This window comes from Haemaphysalis longicornis, unplaced genomic scaffold (assembly GCF_048455015.1).
Source record: "Haemaphysalis longicornis isolate Haplotype H1 unplaced genomic scaffold, Haemaphysalis longicornis Haplotype H1 scaffold_6, whole genome shotgun sequence".
NCBI classification, from domain to species: domain Eukaryota; kingdom Metazoa; phylum Arthropoda; class Arachnida; order Ixodida; family Ixodidae; genus Haemaphysalis; species Haemaphysalis longicornis.
In genome coordinates, this window is record NW_027526407.1 from 118,741,462 (window position 1) to 118,763,742 (window position 22,281).

Genomic DNA, 22,281 nt, shown 5'->3' on the forward strand with positions numbered 1-22,281 from the left:
CAGTCCTCTGCTCTCGCGCCTTAAAGAGAGCATCGTCCACCTACGCCAAGAGCTGTACATCACGCAAACCGAGAGGTGCTCCTGAGGCGATTAAATCCTGCACGTTCACTGTGCACTCACGCAAGGCACCTGACATGCCATAACCTTCCGATAATAAAACGCCTTTCTCCTGCTGTTCACGCAAATTCGTGAGGGGGGACCCGCCGCAGGTTTTTTCCAGGTATGCAGGGGCGACTCAGATGGGACTTCCCACAGTGTGAATAACTAGATAAGGGCCTACCCAAATACCATAACTAAAATATATATTCCTGAACAAACGTACACACGGTAGCCAATGACAAGTCAAAGTTAAATAACACGTACACAACCTAAAAAAACACAAAGAGAAGTTCAGGGCAATGGGTGGCTCTCTGCATGACGACGTGGTTTCAGGAGATGATGCCAGGTGAGTCATCGCGGGGCTACGATACGTCGTTGCGGGTTCCCGAACGTCGCCAACCAAGGTGCACCAACCTCCTCGCATACAACGATGGTCTGTTCGGTCCCCGCTCAAGATGGGGCCCTGAAGCAGCGGGCCGACGTCGACCGGCCACTGGCAGTGGATGAGGGGTCTCAGCCAGCCGGTTGCCCAAGACGGTGCACGCCAACGTTGCCCATCTCCACGAGTGAGAAGGCACTCCTCAGCCCTAGGCGGCCAAGGCGCTAGGTAGACCCCTCTTGAGCTCGATTCCAAAAAACCCGACGAGCTTAGAATATTCCACCAGGACGTTGCACTGCTCGAACCTGCTCCATACACTCCTCCAGCAAAAACAAGCAAAACAATTTCATCAGACGCCCAAACCAATCGGCCTTTGAAACAATGGCCACGGCGAAGTGGCTATGGCTTAGATATCCTAAATGTCACAAAAACTCCTATCCTGGACCACGGGAAATCTATCACAGTGGCCTGAAATTGCGAGAATAACATTTCTTAAGATTTTTTACCAAACCTGCTTCTTGGATCAAGTCGCGAGCAATGTAAACCCGCGGATTGCCCTCTTTAGAAATGTCATTTAAATAAATCGTAGAGATCTCCTACTTCTGGCACCATCCGTGTAGGAGTATTACAAATGTAACAGGTGCATCGCACAAAACAATTGGTGACCTGAAGGTCGAGAAGTGTGCCTTGTGTACGAACACTGTATTTTCTTTGTCGGGTGTGTGTCGGAAAGATTTGAAATATCCTGCAAAGATGTCTGTTGCATCGAACCTCGAAGTGGAACGAAAGCAGTCAATAACTACAGCAACATCCGGTATGCAATAAACGTTTTTTACGGCAATGGGGTGACGGCATTCAACGCGATGTGGCCATAGATTGCTGTATTTTTTGATGAAGATCAGAAACTGAGCCGGATAATTCCCAATTCCAGAATCGCTGCTTGCTCGGCATTTCTTCCACTTTGATCGTATGTGTTTTCCTTAAGGAAGAAAACACTCAATGTGGCTTTTGGCGCACAGGCAACGAGTTATTATCATCATCATCAGCCTACTCAAGTCAACTGCAGCATAAAGGTGTCTCTGCATGACCTTACTTCAATCGCTCCTGGCCTGCGATGCTCGAGTCCTCAGTTTGCCCTGACTTTTTCAATTTCATCAACCCATCAGGTTATGGGCCTTCGCCTTCTTCTCAGCATCGCAATGCCAATGTTTATTCTACCCTGAAGCCGAGAACACAGTACGGGCAAAAATACGCCTCTTGAGCACTCCAAGTAGACGCGTTAAGAATGTGCACTTCCTAATTTTGGCTCGATTTGTCAAGTAAAGGCGAGCTGGTAATCACCAAGTTTTTAATGGGGAAATAGCTCATTCATGTTGAAGTCGACTAATAAGTCCCGTTCACTGCCTGAACGGCTACGCTAGATATTTTGTTGAAAGTTGGGAGCCTCAATCTGTAATGAAGTTCGTGCGTATTGGATGCACTCCTCGTCCACCCATGAATCAATCTTCTGATGGCGCCGACATAAGTACGGGGCACCAAAACATTTTGCTTGACCATCTTGTTAGTAATCTGTTAGTTAAACAGCCGTGTGCATGAAAATTACGATCGTTTCAGCTTCAAACAAATATGCCATAGCCAGCAACAACGACTTCAATGACTGAGATAACGCCAATGCTAGTCTCACATGAGCATTCAACGGGCTCAGGCAGACTTCTAGCTGCGAAAGCTATTTCCCCTGTCCTGCAGTCGAGTGTAAGTACACTGCAATGCCGAGTTTTTGTGCGAGATAACATATTAGGTTGCTTAGAAGGAACAGTGAATTCTGTTCAGAACCCTCAGTCCAAAGCGTTACTGTCGCAGCAGAGACACCCACAGTGCTCCAATTTTCGCCACCAATGTTACAAAATCGAACATTTCAGCCAACACTCGGCGACAGCTTTGTTCCCATGAATAACTCTAAAGGAATACTTATATGCGATACTGCCGCTGTTGTGTGGACTAATCGAATTCAATAGAATTTATTTTGGAAGTAAAGTGCACAATACCGCCTAGGTGTCTTGGTAAAGCAATGTGAAGGATGCCTAACTTTGCCACTGGCAAAAGTTAACACTGCCAACAATGACAGCGTCTTAAGCATGCAATATATTTTAAGGTAAAAATAATACGTTATTTAAAAGGTTACACAAATTTTTACAACAGCCATCACTAAGTACAAAAATGCCGGATTACACAAGCACAATGTAAGAAGCAAAAAAGGCTGTTCATAATTTTAACGTGAAAATTTAACAATGATAACACTGATGTATTTCAAGCATGAAAGGTTTACACGAAGTCAAATCGGCATGTGAAAATGAAAAGGTGAATCTTAATTTTCTTTTAAATTAATTTAAAAACCACTGGAGTCAACAATTCCTACTATCCAACTGGGTGCGATAGTTTGTCCTGGTTCTGTTAGAAATCAGTTTCAGCAATGTTGAGTGTGGAATCGGTATAGGTAGATCTTTAGAGCAACAATGCCCGCTCGCGGGTGTATGTTAGATATGTAAACTGACGAGACTCACTTTCGGACATAATTATCCCTCAAAAATTTAATTTTAAGAGAACAAAGCGGACATCACCAGCCATGCACATAGCAATAATCGAAAGCAATCCGTCTTGGTAAGTTGAAATAAAAAATAATTCGCACATGGAAGTTTCTATTAAAACCAATGTATACTATTTCGATCCTCATTGAATGGAGCAAAAATACAGTTGGGGCTTTACAAATGCATGTAACAGAATGAGCACTTTATTTACCACTCCATTAGATTGTTTCAGCTGTATCTTTAACCAAATCCACGCGGTAATGCCCAAGAAAATTTTTGTGGAAGCAAACGTCTAATATTTGAGTATCATAAGTGCTTCGAATAATTAATTCATTCAATACAAGCACAAAATTCTGTAACGCGTACACTTTGATGTGAAAACCATTCTTTTTGTTTTCTTCGAATTACGCAGTAGTTCGTTCAGATTAAGACTGAGGGAAAGGTGTTGTAGCCAGGGGTTAGCAGTAGACACGACAGATGACAGATGGGTTAGCAACAACAAAATATTATTCCTATTGTCAGCTTTAATAAAAGTATCTTATAGTAATAAAGTTTGGGTAATATCGCGAGTGTATAAATTGTGTAAATTCTTCCCATACGGGACGCTGCGGTTAACCGAAACCGCTTTTTTCTCTCGCATTTCACTCCATGACCTGAAGCGAAAAATTTACGATCAAATTGTAGCAGCAGAAAACCTCAAGCTCAGTTCCTCTTCTTATAGGTTGTACTCACTGGCGCACACTCTTGCGTGCAAGGATGCGTGTGCGCCGACATGATTGCGTCACAGGTGGCATCAGAGATGACAGGTTTCGTCGGGCTGCACGAGATGGCAGTATTCGACCAAGTTTGCCCCCGATGGAGCACTGCACATGACAATAGTAAGAACCATTCGATGATTTAAACAGTTCCCCACCGAACACAAAGTAATACGTGGACGCCAAATTCGGTTTTCTGAAGCACATTACAATCTACATATTCGCAGACATGGTTGAAATTGTGGCACAAAAAGGCAAAACGGTCAAACTTGGGAGTCTACGCACGCGTTTAATAGTGTCGTGATGAACGCAAGTCGTGCTCGTATGGTACTGAAAGACTATCCCCCTTTTAGGGTCGGTCACCTATGCAAGTACGAAAGGAACAGTGCTTGCGACAGTTTTCGACGGCAAAGAGAGCACCGGCACGTAATATTGGGGAAATCGTTAGCATATCTGTTGACGTGACGTTCGAGTATCGGGTTGGTACAGCGCATATGACGCACGACGGTGTTTCGTTGCGCAAATTGCGGGTGCAATGCGTATTCCCACGCACCGCGGGCTTTGTCATGGCGGTTCATAGTGTTGCCAAGAGAATAAATTGCTGCTAAACGTATGAGGAAATAAAGTATACACAGTAATAGGACAGTTTAAACGTATTGGTGCGCCTAATCGAATTTAAAATTTTTATTAGTCTCAGAAAAATTTCTACAGAACAGAGTGGGCCTTTTGTGTTAGAAATGCGGCTATCACTTATGTCTCTTAGGGAGAGTTCACCCTTACGTCCTTTAGCGGGAATGGCATTGTAAATGTTCCCTTTCGAAATGTGTATAATTTTTGTAAATATATTGTTTGGTTTTTGAAAGTAACTGGGTCATGTAAAATTTAGAACTGGGTAAAAAGAAGCACTGCACTAGACCGGAGTTGACTACTGTCATCGAGGCCCCACCTATATGTGGGTTAACGACTTTTGCTATGTTACTATTATTGATGACAACAAGAGTCAACAAGGCAACTGGAATACTACTACACGTGGCGGTTTTAACATCACACGCCATGGTGAAGCATAAAAACTTCAGTAAGGGGGAACGATTCCAAAGTTATGATGTGTTCGAACTCGCCGCGTGCAATCTCTTAGCGAACGCGTGGTAGGCGACGAGATTGAGCGCAAATGAGTGGATCAGTACTACCAACGTGGTGAGCTTTGTCTTGTTTAACCTAATGGAGAAATTGTGTTTATATAAGATGGGATGGGAATTCAACAAGAATATGGCCTAGTTCGGAAATACGCGAAAGCGAACAGGTGTTCCTTTACAGGAGAATATTGCCTGGGACATTTACCACCTGCAACAGAAAGAAATGTATTTTGTGCCTAATAAGGTTTTTGTGCCTGTCCTAAGCAGCGCCAGTGTTAAAGCAACGGTATAAAACAGGTATGTCAGTCATTTTGGTAAGATGACATGTCATCACGCCGCTACAAAGGGGAACAAATAATAATTATCATCATCATCGACTTTAGCGTTATGAAAAGCACAAAAAGGTCTGTTAAAGTATTTAGGACGCGCTTGTTGTTTATACACTTAACAAATTGCAGGAACGTACAAAGTGCGTTACAAAAAATTACATTATCTTCCCGAGGGGCACCCTGAGGTGATAAGAAGTACCGCAGAGTTCCAATCAAATCCAATCCAATCCAAGCCAAGCCAAGCCAAACCAAGCCAAGCCAAGCCAAGCCAAGCCAAGCCAAGCCAAGCGGTGCCAAGCCAAGCCAATCAAATCGAATTCAATCCAATGCCCCTCGCGAGACAGTGTTCGCTATCGGAGAGGAGAGGGGGTGAGCGGCGGAGAGCGCAGCTGGTGCGGCGAGGAGAATGGTGGAGGGGTGAACGCCGACAACGCCGACAACAACGCCGGATGGATGCGGGGACAAGGCGATTGAATGAGATGCGGCGCATCTAAAATTGGGTTACTAGCTTTGGGAGTAAGACAAATTTATTTAAATGTTCTAGGGAGACCAATGTTGAGGGACAGCGATTATTCCTCTTAGGTGGTAATGGGGCCTTGTTTGGGGCTTGTTGCGAATTGCTTGCCCATCTGGAATACTCATGAGAACAAAATGACGCAGGCCTCCGGGCTGGTGTCGGTGAGAAAACTCATTCCGGTAGTTTTGTACGTTGTAAAAATAAACTGTGGAATTCGCAACATACACCACACGGCACTGCTAGAGGTGCACCGGAAGTTTCTCAGTAAAGTGCAACGTGCAATGCACTTTCTTCCTGCTTCTTAAAAGTTAAAGTACAACCGGCCTACGCATTCCTTGATGATGACGGCGAATAGGGGCGCGAGAAACCACATCCGCGCGAGCGCGGCCATCTTGTCCTACAGCGTGCTTACCTCTGCCTGAAATTTATAGCGCAGGCTACGCAACCCAGATGAGGACTCCTCACGATGGAAAGGCTCCATATGAAAAATTTCACAGATCTCCATGCGTTCATTACGAATTCGGCAGTTTGGGGCACCTGGTAAACGTGTTTGAGCTAGCGGTCGCCATGACCTTCCTGACGGAGGTGGGCAAGCGTCGTAGAAAAACCGTAAAGGGGAGGTTTGATTCAATATCGGCTCATTCTTTTTGTCCACTTAGCGGTGGAAAGCGACGATGAAGCTATCGAGGCCCAGCATCAGTTACCTCTTCGTATTGTAGAAAATGCAACCGCCGCTGTTCTGAGATTATTGTCTGATTGATAGGTTCACTCGTAATGATAGTGATTGGGCCGTCCCCGGTGGCGAAAGAAGAAGTTGCGATTTCGATCTTTATCTGAAAAGGCAGCGCAAACACGTGGCAATACAACTTTTGACTGTGCAGCGTAATATGTGGGATAGCAAGCTGGCTCTTTTTCTGGGGGACCAAGAGTGGTGGTTTCGGGGGCCAGCACTTTGTCAGTGGCAGCAAAAATGCAGACAGACTGTTATCTGCAGCGGTCGGTGATGCTGAGCATTCAGAGAGGTGTGATTGTCGGCAGCACTGTCCGATGTTTCTGGATACCATTTTATGTATCACCACAAGACAATGAAAACCTCCGGCCACAGTACAACAAAATATTTCAAGTATGGGGACACCACGCAATATTCTGCGATGTCCCCATAAATGCGTAATTACTTATTTCATTCTGAGCATTTCATAGAATAAGGCTGTTACACTTGTAAGATTGCTCCAGTAATAACAGAAGTTCGCAGGGGTCCATAGTGGCCCCAACGTCTCTGATATTCTTTATAAACATCGTAACTCATTATGCAGATATGATACTGAGACCATTTATTGACTATTTCATGTTATCACATGAAGTATTTCATCGTGATGACCAGGTGAAATTAAATTATTACAAAAGTTGTCTGCTCTGATACTGTATCAAACTTAAATCTTATTAAGCTTGAAAATGGTTAAACATTGAGAAAACGGGATGCAATAAAAACGGGATGCATAGGCGAAAACGCCTATGCAATAAAAAGAAACGGTTGTTCCGCTCCGCAAAGCTATGTAACACGATCGATCGATGGGAGGTATACCGCAAAGCGGAACTGGAATATAAGGCCGTTTGTGAAGCTAAAAACCATTATATAACTGCTACTTTACCAAACTTGTTGTCAAATGACCCCAAAAAGTTCTGGAATACTGTAAACCCGAAAAAAGACAACACAATTTCCTTGCTGAACGATGATGGCGAGCCTGTTCTGCCCGCAGAGGGTGCTTTATTGTTAAATGAAGTTTTCTCCCGTGCATTTTGCGCGCCATTGAAAATCCCTGTAGTTGGTAATGCTTTTGAGTATGGATTTCCTGTTATGTTTCCGGTGGTTATTGAGCCCTGTGGTATTATGAAGATAATCGAGTCCATCAAAATATCATCGTCCTGCGGTATTGATAATATAAATTCTAAATTTCTGCAGCAGACTAAAGTGTACTCTTCTTTCTTTCTAAGTAAGCTATTTGAACAATCTCTTCACCATGGCATCTTACCACGGCAGTGGAAAGTAGGAAAAGTAGTCCCGCAGTATAAATCTGGAAATAGGCACTCACCACAGAATTATAGACCAATTTCATTGACCTGTATACCATGTAAAATCATGGAACACGTACTGTACACTGAAATTTTCAACTTTTTGGAATCAAACGGCTTTTTTTCTTCCGCTCAACGTGGTTTCCGTCGTTCATTCTCATGTGAAACCCAGTTAATCCTTTTCACTCATTCCTTGCACGGCATACTTGATAAAGGTTCACAAGCAGATTGGATTTTTCTTGATTTCCGGAAGGCGTTTGACAAGCTTAACCACACATTACTAATAATAAAACTCCGTAGATTAAATTTAGACACCAAGATATTACCATGGCTTGAATGCTTTCTTACTAACCGTGAATAGTATGCAACTCTTGATGACCATGATCCCCCTCTAATTGAAGTGACATCTGGTGCACCGCAAGGTTCTGTATTAGGTCCATTACTCTTCCTTGTTTACCTAATGATTTACCCTGCTGTGTCTCTTCTCACATGCATTTATATGCAGACGACTGCGTCATTTATCGCGAAATCCATAATGACCATGACAAGTTGAATCTACAGCAAGATTTAGACAATATTATGTCATGGAGCGAAAATTGGAAGATGGGGCTAAATTCAGATAAATGTAAATTAATGCGCGTCTCACGTCTGAAGGAGGACCCCCCAATATATAAGCTAAACGACATTCACTTAAAAAGCGTAAAATCTTACCGTTATCTTGGCGTGCACCTAACTTCCACATTATCGTGGAAACCACATATCGAGACCATTACAAGCAGTGCGAACCGCATGCTGGGTTTCCTGCGAAGGAACTTCAGCAGAGCCACCGTTTCACAAAACTACTTTTGTACAAAACATTATATCGACCAAAACTTGAGTATGCCGCCGCCGTATGGGATCCATGTCACGCTAATCTTCATCAAACCATTGAACTTGTTCAAAACAACGCATGTCGTTTCATCCTATCAAATTATAACCGCACTGCCAGTGTCTCATCCATGAAATCTACACTGTCTTTACCTTGTCTATCGCTTCGTCGGAAAGTTTCTCGCCTTAGTCTCTTTTTCAAGATATACAATCATGCCTCACTTAAACACAATCTTATCTCGCTGCCTGCGTACCGCTCTACTCGTATAGATCACCAACATAAAGTCGCGATAACACAATGTCGCACGAATACCTACTTTTATTCATTTCTTCCAAATACGGCAAATGACTGGAATCGTCTACCTAGCGACATTGCGCAGATATCTGACTTCACTCTTTTTCGTCAGACTTTATGTGCTTTTTTCTTGGGCGACGATGCGGCATGACTAATTTTCATACTATTATGTTACGTGTGCGGATTAGCATGGCTTATGCTATCTTTTGGGTTGTTTTTGAAGTGCTGCTGCTCTGTCAATTTTTTGTATTACCAGTGCAACATGTCAGCCCACGTGTTTTTGTGTGAGTGTTTTGTTAGTGCCGCTGTTGTGTTCCTTTACATTTTCTGTTTTTTCTGCACCCCACTCCCCTCTACAATGCGTAAGCGCTTGAGGGTATGAGAAATGAATAAATAAAAAAATAAGTAAAAAATATATATATATATAAAAACAGAAAGGTTGGCAGTCAAGAAAACCTCGGAAAGCAAAGGGGAGGTTGTGGTGGGTCATAGAAAGAGATGAAGAATTTTTTGAGTCGAAACGAATGTGGTGAAAAAATGCCCGCCGGGTAGGTTCCGAACCCAACACCTCCAGAATACCGGTCTGGTGCGATAACCACTACGCTACCGGCGGGGCTGTTTCCCCAGCACTTTCTCGGGTATTTATGGTAAGGTATTTTTTGTTTCCTGCACTTGGGGGTGGTAGCCAGCGCCACTCGGACTATTCAGGGTGTAGGGGACCTTCTTTGTAACCACCGGGCCGTGACTCGAGTGTCTACGACATGTCGAGAGTGGTCGACCAGCGTTGAACCCTCTTAAGGTCCCTTTGCCACCAAGAATGCCAGAAAAGAGGCCCTCGCTAAGCATGTAGCGAATCAGCAAACGGGAAATGAGGTGCTCCGTGAAATACGACAGAAAATAGGGGTTGGCAGTCAAGAAAACTTCGGAAAGCAAAGGGGAGGTTGTGGTGGGTCATAGAAAAAGATAAAGAATTTTTTGAGTCGAAAAGAAAGTGGTGAAAAAATGGACGCCGGGTGGGATCCGAATCCACGACGTCCAGAATACCGGTCTGGTGCGATAACCACTACGCTACCGGCGGGGCTGTTTCCCCAGCACTTTCTCGAGCGGAATTTGGTCAAAGTAGTACTAGGTAGGTAGTACTAGAGGTAGTACTAGAGAACGCATTGTTCTTGCCAGTGTCACAAACGTAGACCGAGCTGTTTCATGTAATTGCTCTTCGTCAGTGCCAGTTTTATAAAAGCTCTCATTCTGACCTGGCCAGCACTATCCTCATTCTCACGATGGCTTGAGAGCTGCAGGAATTTGGGGTGTGCCACATGGTGTCTGAAAAAAGTGAAACCTCATCGATGCTCGGAGCTCCATCAGCCACGCTAACAGACGCGATGCCTGCGAGTATGGCCCCAGCCTCCCCGGCTGCGAGCTCAGAGACACGAAAAGGCTCCGTTGACGTGATCAGAGCCTCTGTTCGCAACTGAAGGGGTAATCTTCCAAGTGGAGGTGCATTGTGGAAGTAATCAAAGGTTTTAATTCCCAAAGTGAGCGTCTTGTCCTAACAAAAAATGCCCATTATCGGCAGCTTTAAACTCTATCAACTGATATTTCTCTAGCAGGCAGACAACCGTCTCGGAAGCAATACCTCATGGTGTTGGTAAAACATTTCTTCAAGACGTTCGCGCTTGAAAGCGTTTGACGCCCCCATACGAGGGCCCCTGTGGCGACTGCGGTCCTGCGTGCCCGCTCCACCAACTCTCTCGGGTCCTCAGCATCCGAACTGTACAGCGCGGCCTCCCAGTGCTCGAAAATGGGAGTGCGAATAAAGGGGGTGCTGGTGTGTTCTGAGCAGCCCAGTTGGTGTGGTACAGTGTTGCATATTCTCTGCTGTGCGGGCTTGTTGGTGGATATATTGTGGGGCGTATGATAGGCAGGAAGCTAAGGGGGGGGATGTGTTGCTCTGTAGTGGGCGCTCGGCTACAGCCTCCTTTCGGGTGAGCTTCTGGTGCGGTGCTGGGTAGGCCCATCTGACCAGGCGGTGGTGTTGCAGACGTGCACGATACATCTGTTGGAAGAAGAATAAAACTTTGTTGTTACTAGAATCCCCTAGTCCGGAGCTCCGGGATAGCCGACAGGGCCTTCTGTACGTGTTCAATGAGTGACCCTAGCACTTCTGCACTAGAGTGGGCCAGTATCCTTTCCCCTGAAGTGGGGATAAGATTGGGCATGGGGGAACGTTACGGTTCTGTGTACACATCCAGAGAGTGTGAGAGATGCTATGGTAGTCCCCGCAGTTAGGACACTTGGGTGTACCGTGTAGAAGTGCAGCTTGCTGGGCCAGTTGGTACATATCGTCAGTACGTAAACCAGCAAAAAAGGACGCAAAACACGAGGAGACACGACATACCCCAGCACTGGACTAGCAACTGAAATTTAACAGAAAAAACCAACACACTGTGAACAACCAAGTCAATGCACGCGCAATAACGTACCGATGAAACGAATGAAAATGCTATTGTTACTTAATACCTCTACTCTTGTATCAACACCACTCAAGTTTGAAGGAAGCTGATTTTTTTATTGCTGAAGGTGTTAGACGGTGCGCTAATGCAGTTGCCTTTCTGCTGTTGTCTTATGAAGAACACCTTCGTTCGATAGGTACCGGGTAATTGTTGGAATCGGTGTGTTAAATGTAGAGTAGGTAGCGCGTTTGTCTGAATTTGCCCTAGTACAGCGGATTCAAAGCGAGTGAGTGTTTTGTGGGGTGTTGGGTGCTTTTGTCTGTTTTGACGAGATGTCCGAAACAGATATTTGGTGTCAACTGGTTCTTGGACAGGCTTTTGGTCACGGAGGGACTGGTGCGGTGACCGGAGGCTGCATGCTCGGGCTGTCGCGTGTGCTCGCTTGTTTTATTCGAGCCCTGCGTGACCTAGCATCCACATCAGTATAGTAGGGTTCAGGGTATCTTTGTGCTTTTTTAGTAATCGGAGGGCGGATATTGAAATGCTACCGTTACCGCAGTTTCTGCATGCCTGTCGGCAGTCTGTAATTATGTGGAGTGGTTTAGTCGAAGCTGAAGTCGTCATCGTCAGTGCGATGGCTGTTTCATCTGCTTGAACGATGTTTTTGGTTTTTACGGTCGCAGTGGGAACGATATCGCCTGAGTCTTAGATGACGCTTACTGCTGTGGCTGTATGGGATATGTAGTGGGCCGCATCTGAGCATCGCGCATGGTAGTGGTTAGTGTACTTCTTTTCCACGAATAGTACTCGTGCTTGTCTCAACTACACGCCATGCTCAGGGTGCATGCTTCCTGGGTTCGAAGCAACCCTAATGAGGGTGCGGTTGTCCTGTGGCACAGTTTCCGGTAGAGGGTACCTGGCGTCCGCTACCTGGTAGCCTAGCTGCATCAGCACTATGCGGCCGGTGGAAGTTTGTTTGAGCAGCTCTAGTTGGATGCCAATGTGGGCATCAATGATCGGTTGTGCACTCTCAGCGATTCCAGCTTACTGGTGGCGGTGTGAGGACGAAGGCCTAGCTCTTGCTTGTACGCCTTCTGAGGTAGTATGTCAATTTGGTCCATTTCCCTTTCTTTCAGCGGCATCTAAGGCGTAGAGTACACCGCGTGGCTGTCTACCAGTGCGTGCGCCAAGTTGATGACATCATCATCATTCAAACTTTGGTTCGGGTGTGTGATCGACTCACCATACGCATGATTTGTGAGGGAGTGTGGTTGATGCGCTGGGTGGTTAGCGTTCCTCCTCCTTCTTGATGCTGTAAAGTCCCAGTATGGGGATGTTTGGGACTACAAGGATATCACTACCTTGGAGCTTTATTTGTATTGTGGTGGGTTCAAGCGGTTTGCACGTGGCTTGCGCGTCAGGGTGATGCACTCAGACTACTCCGCTGAGCATTGAAGGCTGTGCACACTGGCGTACTGTTGTACTGTGTGAGGGGCTTTTTGGAGCGCGTCCTTCATGTCACCTTTCGACCCCCAGTAGTCCTAGTCGTGATATCATCTGCATAGAGCGAATGTTTAATCCCGAAGATGGTGTTGTTCATCGTAGCTATGTTGAATATTGTTGGAGGAAGCACTCCTCCTTTTTGTGTTGCTTTTGGGGCATGGTTTGAAGGTCCGTTCGTAGTGGCCCGATGGCACAGTTGCCGTGCGATCGCTGAGTAATGCCTCGATATAATGGAACACGCGTTTTTCATAGCTAGCGTAAATTAGGTTTTCAAAGATTGCGTCATGGCTCACATTGTCGAACGCTCCTCTCAAATCAAGAGCGAGGACAGCGCTGGTGGACTGAGGATAAATGTGTGCCAAGACGTGTTCCTTTAGTTGAAGGAGGATGTCATGAGTTGAAAGGTGGGGCCGGCAGCCAATGATTGTGTGCGGAAAATTGTCGTGGGCTTTTATGTATGATTGAAGGCTGGCGAGAATCACACGCTCGTAAAGCTTTATACTACGCACGACGTTAGAGATATGGGGTGCAATGTGTCTAAATTTGTAGGTGTGCCTTGCTTCGGAATAAGCACCCTTTCAGCGCGTTTTATTCAGCTGGTATTGTGGCCCTTTCCCAGTGCTTATTAAAAGACCCCGTTAAGGCTTGGATGCTTGTGTGGTCGAGGTTCCTGAGTAACTTGTTATTGACCTTTTCTTTACCCGGAGTGGTGTTGAGGGTCAGGGCTTGAAGTGCCTGCCAGACCTCCTGTTTCGTTATTGGCTTCTTCAGCTCCGTGTTGGGATGGCTAGCGTACGAGCCCGGGGAACAGGTAGGTAAAGTTGTGCCAATGCACTGTTCTTTAGGCTGATCTAGTACCTCGTTGTCGCTGCCAGGATAAGAGTCTAGCATGTGCTGGATTGCTTTCCGACTGCGCCGCTTACTGTGTGTGGGGTCCAGTCAATGGCGAAGGAGCGTTGATCATGTTGTGCTCTCGTATCGTCGTCCTCATATTTTCCGCAAACCTATTTCTTCGTACATCATGCACCAAATAGCCAGCAATCATGTCCTGCCGGGCTTCCATGTATTTGCAATCCGAGAGCTCTCTGTAGGCTGTCGCAGAGGTGTAGGCAGCTTTGTCGCGTGCGCTCTTTGTACTCCGCTTCTTACCGATTTATCTCCCCTATTTCATAGTTTAGCTTTTTCCTATGTTTTTGGTTCTTCAATATCCTTTGGAGACCTTTGCGTGCTTCCCAGAGAGAGAGGAGGTGGCAGACCAGTGCAGGCATTTCTGTGGTGAGGGAGGTCTCTTTCTTGTACTTGTTTACATCGTGGTGCAAGTCCACAATCCATTGCTTAAGTGAGTTTATGAAGGTTGCGTCGCTTGGAACTGTGTGCTTCCGAAAGGTAGTCCAGGCAGTTATTTTCGTCGACTTGAGTGTCCGACGTAAAGGAGTGGTCAGGATAATAGTCTCTACAACATAGTGATTACTGCCGAGCGACTCTTCCAGATTTGGCCACTCTGCTTGTGGAACGTTTTTGATCAGTGTCAGGTCAAGACTTGTATCATTTGTGTGAATCTGTTCCCGATGCGAGTTGGGTAAGTTGGGTCAGTCAGGACTGCTAGCGGTGCTGCTGAATGGTAATGTGGAGCTTGTTGCCCCTAGGCGTGGCGTACTTGTAAGTTCACACCAAAAGCGCTGCGTTGAAGTATCCAACTATTTCCTGGCCGTTTCTGCTCGCCTCGCTGTCCGCTTTCATCATTAAGTATTCGAAGGTATTGCGCCGATGGTTTGGCGGGCGGTAGATATTTAACACATACACACTTCTTTCGTCCCTGGTACGAGCTACGACTTTTTTGTGTACATGCTCAATGATGCAGTGATAGTACAACTCAATGATCGTACAACTTGATGGTGTAGGACAGTGATGGTTTGTGATGTAAGGGTGCCTACCATGGGCGCAAGGTTCCCAGACAGGTGTATGACGTAGCGTGCCTGGTGTGGTGTACATTCTGCCTCCTGTAGGGCTATTATATCGAGTATTGTGGTAGGGTTGCTAATGTACTGCATGAGCACGCCTTGTTTTTTTGAGTAGCTCCGGCAGTTCCACTGCCACGCGTAAGGCATTTCATTTTCGGTTTGGGGACCTAGCCATCCTGCGTCGAAACATAGGTGGCGTGGTTTAGGGTGGATAGTGCGTATGGCTTTTCACTCTTCTCATCGTGCACTGGGTCGTAACAAGCGTCGTAACATGCATCTTCGGCATATTTTCCACCATCATGCTTAACTTAGTAAGGGTTTCCGTGATGGCAAAAATGTTCTGGTGTATGAGGGCTTGAATTTTGCGTTGTAAATTTATCTGCACGTACATATCGATGTTGGATGACGGGGTCTTCATTGGCTGCTCAGGCAGGAGCCCGCTGCGTTGTTCTTTGCCCTGGAGCGCTTTTCTCAGTTTCTGGTTTGTATTCCCCTGCTCCGCGTTTTGAGCTCGAAGTGCTCCGATCTGCACTAGTACCTGTTGGAGGAGAAGTGCGGTGTTCGGAGTACTGTGTGTAGTGTCTGAAGATAAATGGGCCTGATTTTAGGCAGTGAGAGCTAGTGATACACGCGGCGTCCAGTTCACCTTGGTAACACCTGTGCCTCCTGCCTGCGGGTAGTTGGGATTCCTGGTCCACGTTGACAGTCTGAAACTGTATCTGGACCGTTTGCCCGAGCTGGGTCTGGGGCCAAATGTGGAGGCAGACAGCCTAGTCGGGAATGCTTCCGAGAGCGCGAACGGTGCCGGGACTGGGAGCGGCGTCCTGATTTGGAGCGGGCCTTGCTGTGGATCGAGTATGACGCCTGGACCTAGAGTGAGCCCTGCTCTAGGATCGCGAATGGTGTCTGGATTTGAGTGGGCCTTGCTGTCGGATAGGGAATGACGCTATTCTGTCGGATAGGGAATAAAAACAGGCACAGGTCTTTCGCTCGTGCGAGCAATAGAAAATCAGTATATTGTAGCTAAGATTTCCCCGCAAAGAAGGTTCTCTGGAATATATTTAACACGAGTTGAAGATGTGAGAAAATCTGTTTTAGAGCTTCACTGGATGAGTATAAAAACACCCAAAGGCGTTGTACATGTATGAAATCTAGGTTGTATACTATGCTATTGTATGCAAATACATAACTTAGGTAAACAAAGACCTGGGGAGTGCAAACAACAAAATATAAGAAAAATGCGCATCTATGGGCGCGACCTTTTTCAAAGCATTGTAAAGGCACCTGCTTGTTTTTCTCGGCAAGAAAGCAAGGATTGGTGAAGAAAAGGTGAAAAGTTACCTCTAAAGGAGTATGAATACTTGTGACGCAATTGCTTTGGTGTCTATTCATGGTGCACTTATGAAACAATTCACTTTCTTAGCTGCAGCTCAATGCAAGTGGCATGTAATACTGATTTAAAACTCCTTTTTAGTCACTCCAGCGGATTTAAAAAAGCACTTGTAGGTGGTTGCGGAATAATAACAACGTTGAACTTAAAGTTTTTCGTTTATAGGAAGCGCGATTTTTAAAGCACATAGCGATCATAAAAATAACGACAAATGGCAAATCACCGGCGACGCAGAGTTTTTGTCTATACATCTAAGCTGCTAAATTTAAAAAAAATTGAGATGTAATAAGTTTACGAGCAATAATCGACAACTCAGCACTAAATATTTCCCATGCAAAAGGGTAAAAATATCCTTGCGTAAACAGACTGGCATAACTTTAAGCCAATATCCCATATTGATAGTACAATTCGTGAGTTTTCTGGAAGAACAGGGGATGTATACATAAGCAGCAACTCCCTGTTCAATATTTGAATTAATATGAATGTGAATGTTTCGTTTCAGACAACAAAAAAATTAAAGCAGAGATGTTACCGAGAAAACATCGTAATGAAAACACAACAGACATCACGGAAGCGGTTGTCTTCGGGCGATGCCGAAAAGGCAAACGAATTACCTGACAAAGCGACATACCCCGGTCGCGTATAGGCGTTTCCCAGTCAGCACAGCCAAGCGAAGCATGGCGACATTTTGGTGCTCGTTGGAAGCTATGTCCACGTGCATGTGGCCCTCAATTTAACCGCCGAGAACCGCTTGCACTAGCAGTCTAGTAGTTCTGCTCCTGCGATGCGAACATCCTAACCCGGGTTCAGATTCCGTTACCGCTTTTTTTACTTTTCATAGGTTTGTCAAACTTGAAGATGAATATTTCTATCACGCATATAATCTATTTCTGACACCTTTATGCATTATAAATAGGATTTCGGGTATTTCCGTTGCTTTTTGGTCAGTTTCAGCTTCAGCTTTGTGTACGCGGGTTTTGCCCTTTTAGGACGGTTTCGGCTATTTCTGTTCAATATTTTTATGCACCGTGGCTTTCAAGCACTGCAGGTTTATTTCGGCTGTTATTTATTTTAGTTCGGGTGGTTTTGCTTGCGTTAGGTACGTTTACGCTGTGTTATAGGCCGCATAAGCAAGCTCAGGTGTCGGCTGGCTGTACGGACTAGGAAAAGCATACACGCCCCGCGGCCCCCCTCCTGCTACCCCCAAACAAATCAGCAGCAACGTGACAAAGTACAAAATTTTCGAGCACAGAAAACATAAACGACAAAACAAACCCCATGTGGTAAAAAGTTGAGGTAGCACAAGTAACGGTATAGTTGGTGTTGCTTAAAGCCAACTGCACTAAAAATTTCCACCGCGCGAAATCACTGTTCCAGAATAATATGACTAAAAAAACCGCGATTTACGAAGTATGACGCCTAAAATGTGCGTAATTACGCCACAAGCGACCAGCAAAAATCGAAGATTTTGAAAACGAAACTGGGCAAAACGCGCCCATTACGGGCAGGCGGAAGTGACGTATAAGCCGTCGGCGCGGGCGGCCGACTGCCTGGCCTGACGGCGCGAGCTGTGCGGACCGGCCGACGCGGCCGGCTCGGCCAGCCACGAGGAGATGTGAGCGCGCGCGTGCAGGGGAGTAGGAGGCGCGCCGAAAAGCGAGCGCTTGTCTCGCAAGCACGACATTATTCCGGCGCTCCGACAGCAGCACACTGCGTAGGCATGATATCCCGACGACACTCGAAAATGAGAGAACCGTACGGTTAACGAAGCCTCTCCTGAGCCATGAAAGCCATGCGTACCGGTGCGAAATACAAGTTTCCTGGATTCTCCCGCTGCGAGGCTGGCCGATCGGCCTCGACTGCTGGCATGTCACGTCCGCTGAATGGCTGTTTGCTTGACACGCAGGCAGGTACTTTGGCGTCTGCAAGGGCGTCATTTTGAGTGCCTGAAACTGAATAACCGCACATTGCACAGAGCAACCGGTCGCGTCGCAGTAGTTCTCCGGGTACCTACTACACATTTCGAAGACATTTAGCCAGGGTGAAATTTGAGTGCAGTTGGCCTTTAAGAATTGGCATCGCAAGTATAAACAAGAGCACAACGCAGAAATACAGAGCGATATTCCGCGGTAATATTATGCTTGTCTATATCGAACTTGCGCTTATATATTACGCTTATCTCTTTCTTGGAAATGTCATGAGCAATCCCATTTTTTTACCAAATGTTCAACTAGATGCATACAGGTGCCCTAAATACGATGGTTTCGGAAACAAATCCCCCGAAATAGACTTCCTGCAATTGACATCCAAGCTAAGTTATAGTAGTATGCAATGTTGATTATTTCATATATCCTCGCTGTTGAACACGCAAGTAAAATAAATAAGCAATTTCAACTAGTCATGAGGTGTGTTTTATACCGTGCTATTAGTGCTTCCTAGCTGCACAGTTCTCACATGAACGCTCCGCTCCAACATAAACGCGTGAGCAGAGCAAATTTTAGTCTCTGTAAAAAACGACACCGTAAATGATTGGTCACGCTGCGATCGACCGTCTAATGTGCCATTCTATGATTAGTGGGCTAATAGCTACCATAGCCGCGAAAAAGGCAGAATTGCAGTCAGGCTTGCGTACGTGTGGACCTTCACAAAATACAAAGCCTATCTTCTTCCACTGTTTGCGACGCAAATCTACGCTACAGCCACTATATCTACTCTGATGAACCCTTGACCAAAAATGGGGTTCGGTCGGCACCAGAATCCCGGGACGCTCGCCACCGAGTCTGTACACAAAGCAGCCGCGGCGGCGGGTTGCTTCGAAAGCGTGTCATCCCTATGTCATGTTTGCCGCGCTTTCGAGGCGCTTTTTCAAAGAAAGTGTACGGCCGGGCTGGAGGAGCGGCGGGCGCGCACTTTCGTATAAAAGTGCGCGCCCGCCGGCTCCTCTAGCCCGGCCGTGGAAAGTGCTACGAGTTGTGCTGCGCCTCCGCCAAATTGCGCCACGGGTCCCGCGACCGAGAGAAGACACAGTGAAACATCTCCCTCGCGAGGGGCACGATAAAATGCAGAGAATTCCCGGGGGCGCACGACGTTAAGTAGTTTTCGTTACGTTAATGTTGTTGCACTTGTGGCAACTGCTGACGATAGAGCGCTCGTGAGCAGTAATTTAAATGAGTCAACGATATAAGGCGCGTTCGTAGCGTCCCATTATGTGACGGCTTTGTGGCACAGTGGGTAGAGCACCATGTACATTAGTGTTCCGCCCGCAGGGTCGAGGGATCGAAACCGGGCGCCGGATAGTATTTTTTTTAGAGTAGGGAGGGGGGCGGTGCGGACTACGGACGTCAACGCGGGTGACATCGTGAGTTACTGAAATGCTCTGCATTTAAAATATGTGTTCAAGTACTGCACCAGCAAAGCTCCTCATGCCAGCAGGAAAAAACTTGGGAACGGGTGAGTCGACAGGAGACAGAGATTGCGAGTAGCCGTTGTTCACCAGCTCACGCTAAGTCTTCCTCCCTCTACGTGATCCTCTCGCGTTGCGTTAGTCTGCTCGACATAACCTCGTTCTGCGTCGCCACTTCTTCCGGCAAATTTTCCCATGGACAAGCACATTGTCTTGAAAATTTGAGGGCTGGCTGCTGGCAAATATACAATACCTGCGAAGACTCCACGGCCCTGATTTTGCCATAGGTTCAATACCAATGTTGCCACACTCTTTATCTCGCGCAATTTTTCTCACTCTTTATCGAAGCGCAAGAAATCGAAACAAGTGCAGAAGAGTACATTACCAACATTTTTTGAAATGATAAGGGCATACGTAACGCATTATATTGTGTGCAGAGTTAGCATAATATATTTCGAACACACGGAATCAGTGAAGGCGATATTGGTGCATTAGATACACCAGTTTAGGTTTTTAAAAAATATTTCGTTTTTTTGATAACTTCGTAATATTGTGCGAGAACCTCGCAAACGATGCGGTATTGTCGTCTGATAACACAAGTTGGAAAAATGTGTTTTCTTTGTTTGTTACCCGTTTTCAAGTACATTCCTGCTGCAATAAGGTATTCTCAATTGTTCATCAGTGCTTTTATTGTAGGGCTTCTTTGCTTTGCTCTATTGTCTACACTGTTTGTCACAGAACGTTCAGAGAGATTGACAGCGAGTAGATTTAAAACATATCGAATTTAAAATAGAGTATGTCGCATTTTAGTATTTAAAATATTTTCATAACAAAAGCTTAGCCTATATTTTTCACAATAGCTCTTTTTATTTCTGGACACACTAGGTGGGAGCGACAAAACGACATTCACTTTTACGGCCTAACGTCCACAATAAAACTTGTTTCGCAGTGCTAATGTTTCCTGCAGCAACTAGAGAGTTATGTTTCTCAAAATATTATGGTCACCACAACACACTAAGTCTCAATCAGTGAAGGTGGTCAGGCGGCTTTATTACCGTGGATAACATCAAGTGCTGTAGAATACCAAACTAACCAAACGCTTCCAGACTGTATAGCGTTCAGACACGCTGCCAAGAGTGCCCTTTGTCTGAATTTATACTGGTAAAAGAGACAGTCGACGCACCGGATCCCGTTGAGGTCCTTTCTTCACAGGGGTGATTGTTGAGAGAGCGCCGCCGGTCTCTCACGCTTGCAGCTCCTGGGGATTATCTTTCTCCATTGACACGGCTTTCATGCATACCCCCGTGTGTAGATTGAAAATATTCCTATGTCCATGCTCTACTAGGCTGATGATGATACGTGGCTCACCTAAAGGCTTGATAGCTTGTAAAATAAATCCATTATTCTTGCCACAATCACCCCGGCCATAATAGGTTCGTACCCATGGCGACCGCAGAGCCCAAAATTTCATTAATCTTTTCCGGGCATTTACAGGCAAAGCAGCGAACGAATACCCCGTAAAATGTATACCCATGGTAATATTACCACAAACGTGGTGCAATAAACAGAAGAAAACAAAGTAACCTAGAAAAAAAGTCCGGCGAGGAAGAAATATTTTGGCGTGTGTTTGAGTTTTGAGAACGTTGATTCTCACGAAAAACGGTAGCACGGTTCACGGGTGTTAAGAAAGCTCCTTGGATAGTTTTACATAAATTCATGTAGTAAAGCAACACATAATAATATTTTAAACTCAGAACTATGGCTGTGCGAGAATATTACTATTATCACGTAAACGTTATTCATGGGGTTTTTAATGGTTTTTAATGGTTTAATGGGGTTTTAAAGTTTTTTGATAAGGTTTTTAACGGTGGACTCTCCGAAGTCAGCTGTCATTGAGCGAACACAAGGACATCACCCTGATTCGAAATGAAAAAAAAGTACAGCCTTGCAAACACCTCTAACTAATGTAGGAGACTGGCCCCACAAATGTACAGATGCTGGCAGGTGAATCAACGCAACTATTTTGCTTGTAGCCTTATAATAAAAAACCCAGCCATTCTCTCTATCTCAGCAAATTACCACATACCCATTCATTATTTTGGCCACAGCAAACAAGTCCAGAGCATCCGCACTGAAAATTGGCGGCTAAAAGACACGAAACCAGAGCAATATACCTGTCACATTACCCCGTAGACCCTGGCATAAGACCAACACCTCTAAGTGCAAGCTTAATAGCATGTCTAATGGAAACAAACAAATCACTGCATCGGAGGAACAGTACCTACCCCGACAGGGGTTTGACCAAATGCCCCAATCACCCACTGTACAATAAAATTGACTGAAAAAGACGAATTGTGCTGAATAACTTTAGGTTCTAAACACGCAGACACAGACAAGGCACCACTTCCAACTAAACTTGATAAGTGAAAAACCCTAGATTAAATACACTGTTTTGACATTGTGAAAATGTCACACCAACAACAACGTGTGCAAAACCTACGCTTGTTCATGTAAGAACTCAAGTTCTTTAAGAGATAATGTG

At 45.6% G+C, this 22,281-nt stretch overlaps 1 pseudogene; it reads left to right on the forward strand.

Moving 5' to 3' along the window:
• Positions 1-414: 414 nt before the first annotated feature.
• The window catches only part of LOC144143218 (uncharacterized), a 71,162-nt pseudogene continuing 49,295 nt past the window's right edge, over positions 415-22,281 (forward strand).